The sequence below is a fragment of the Pinus tabuliformis genome, chromosome 6 (assembly GCF_031772625.1).
Source record: "Pinus tabuliformis cultivar Carrire ecotype Pingquan chromosome 6, CPIR1, whole genome shotgun sequence".
Taxonomy (NCBI): Eukaryota; Viridiplantae; Streptophyta; class Pinopsida; order Pinales; family Pinaceae; genus Pinus; species Pinus tabuliformis.
The window spans coordinates 402090784-402094126 of NC_142292.1; positions in this window are offsets into that span (position 1 = coordinate 402090784).

A 3343-nucleotide genomic window follows, 5' to 3' on the forward strand; every position below is an offset into this window, starting at 1 on the left:
CCATTCTAGGAACATTGGTTGCTACAATATTTATGTTGGGCTTGGGGGCAAAACCACTGCATGATCCATGTCGATATCATTTTCTGAGATCTTTTTAGAAGATATCATGTTGCAGGTTCCTATCGACGCTACTTCCGCCAGATTGATTGGAGGTGGAAGAGCGAAATTTCCCATTAGTATAGGATCTTTTAATAGGCATACTCCGATATTCTGAAGTGAATGGGGGCTTCCATGGATCATGGGAATTCTTCCAATAACTTGAGAACCATTGGGGAGGAAGTTTTTTTGATCGACGATTGTAATCCCTCCTTGAAAGGGAAATGCAATCTTTCTAAAATAGGTCGACACAACAGCTGCCATGGCATATATCCATTGTCTTCCTAGTAGGATGTTGTAATCAAGATTCCCATCAATGACTTCAACATCTATTTCTACCGTTTTCCCTCCTAATAAAGGCTGCCTTTGGGATGGTCAATTTTGTAGTACTTCAAGAGTCGACATAGCGGATGGCGATTGGGCCAAATCTTCAACTATGTTATAATGTTGTGCCGCTCTAGCGCGGGGATTAAATGTCGACTTGTGTACTACTCCCTTTGGCGGTTTTATTGTCAATTCAGGAATGGTGGGTGGCACAACTTCTGTCGAAGTCGTTGTCGAACTACTTGGTTGATCTTTATCCTTGTTCTTTGACAGCTGTGGATTCCCATACTCCTTGTTCCCTGTCGATATCAAAGCATCATTTTTCTGTTTTGAGACCGACAACATTAGCACTTGAGACGGGAAAGCATTTCCGCTTTCAACCAGATTTGTTCCTGGATTTAGAAACAGATCAGTTAACACTGTTGAGGTTTTCGAATTCTTAAAGAATTTTTTAACCTCAGCTTTGTGTAGACAATTTGTGGTCCAATGATCTTCATCGCATATTAAGCATGGATTTTTTGGTTTCCTATTTCCAGGAGGGCTTGAAGAAGATTTTTCAAGTGATGATTCCTCCTGTTTCTTCTTCTTCCCTTTGCCTTTTTTCTTGCTCCCTGGTTGTTTGGTTTCTTTGCCTTTATCTGTCGATACGACATTTACTTCCGAAGCAAGAAGTTCGTCTTTTGCATTTTTACCTGAAATCTTACGGGCCTTTTTGGATGTAGCCTTTGTCGATTTCATGTCTGTCGTGCCAATCACGCCATCGCCGGAATGAGAGCCATTCTTTGATTTAGGAGGAGAAGGAATTGAGAATTCCGGTCTAGGGGTGTCAGGTATTTTATCATAGAGCGTGCCAGATTGAGTGTAAATCAAGTCCAGATATTGTGCACGAGCGATAACTTGATCTTCTGTTACGACTCCCCCCTTTGCCACATCTTCTGTGATGGAAGGCAGTAATGACTTGATAAACCATTCAGCTAACAACTGATCGGGGACATATGTTTTTACCATTCTACGATGACGTCGCCACTCATGTATATGATCAGATATGTGAGTGGCCGTTGTCTATTTGAAATTGGTAAGAAGTTCTGTTCCCGTTTCATACCTTATCGGTAGTTGAAAATGGGTTAAAAAAGGTTGTGGCTAAGCCACTGAAGTTTTCGAACGAAGCTCTAGGCAATTCGATGTACCATTTTGCCGCCGGACCGGTTAACGTCCTCTGAAAGAGGCGAAGTCTTATCGAATCATCATTTAGGGTGTTCGATGAACACCATAGATGAAAGGTCATCACGTGATTCGATGGATCTTCACCCGGATTTCCATTAAATTTAGGAATATCTGATGGAAGTTTATGCGGAATCGCTGGCCACCAAGGGGAGTAAGCAATTGGATCGTTTGTTAACCGATTTAAATCAGGTAACTCTAAAGTTGCCACAAAGGGTAACTGTTGGTTCAGGTTAGGTGAAGCATACCCAGGGTAAGATGGGATTACCTGAGAAGTTGGTCTTTGCATACTGGCATAATGCATTTGCTGCTGGTATGTTTGGTAAGGTTGATGGACATGACCATTGTAAAATGGTTGATTTTGACCATTTTGAATGTACGACTGTCCACTGTTAGCAAAGATTTGCTGCTCAAAACCTTGGTATACTTGTTGGAATTGTGGTTGTTGGTATTGCACCAGCCATGGTTGTGAAGCCATGTGTTGTTTCCCGATACTAACAGTTTGACCAAGATGAGGGGTAATTGTACCTGTCTGAACCTGTGTCACTCCACTAGTCGGCGATTGTGGTTGAGTCGCATGGTCAAGGGGCTGTTGCATTACAACCATAGAAACCTGAGGTTGGCATACGACAAGTAGCGCTTGAACTTGTGACATCGTCACAATAGCTGGCGTAGTCGGGATATTCGACATAGGTACACATTGTTTCATTGAGTACACAACTCTTGGTTGTTGAGGTAGTATAGGTACCCAACCACTTGAGGTAATTCCAGTATAACCTAAATGTTTTTGTGAACTCCCGTATGGATATCCTCCCGGAGGGGATAATGAAAGGGTATACTGCCCCCCATATGGTGGTAATCTAGAACTCAAGGGAATTGTTTGCCCTTGGGGGCTGGACTGCCCCAATTGACCTCCAAATGGATCAATTTGTTGAGACTCAACATAAGAGTTTCCGGATATTATTCCTGATGAACAAATAGGAATGGACCATACTGTCGAAATAGCCCCTAAGTGGGCTCCTTCTAGCGGCTGAGAGCTAGTCGGGACAGATGGTATACCGGCGAACATTGTCAGAGTGATAGCAGGGAGTTCTACCGTCGCTGTGTCAGACGACACAGTCCTAGATGTTGACGGTTGTTCAGACATTTGTAGTCTATCCAAAAGATTACCTAGTGATTCTACAGGAGCTTCCGCTGGTGGTAGACTAACTTCTGACGAAGAAGGATATAGAGTGATCCCGACTCTAAAGTGTGTTGGAGTACTTGTTTGAAGATCTTCTACAATTTCTTCTATTGCAATCAGACCAGGTGGAAGGGGAAGACCGTCAGGTCCGTAAAATATTTCTAGTGCCGAAGAAGGTGTGAAATCGGCAGTGACAGATGTTTGAAGAGTAAGACTCTACGAACCAGTTGTAGATGGAACTGGTTCGGTAACACAAGTGTTTACTCTCAGACTAGGATCAATATCACTCTCCTTCTGTGGCTGTTGAACTTCTTCTGTAGAGGCAGGGATTCCAGAAATGTTTGGAGTAACCAGAGTCTCTAATGTCATTGGAACACTTGTTCTAACTTTAATAGGAGACTTGGAACCGGTTAAACGAGTTCGCTTTGTCTGTACTACTTTCGATTCCGGAGATAAAGACGGTTGATTCGTAAGCCTCCGCGAATGACGGGGTTTCAATTGACTTTCTTCCATGATTGT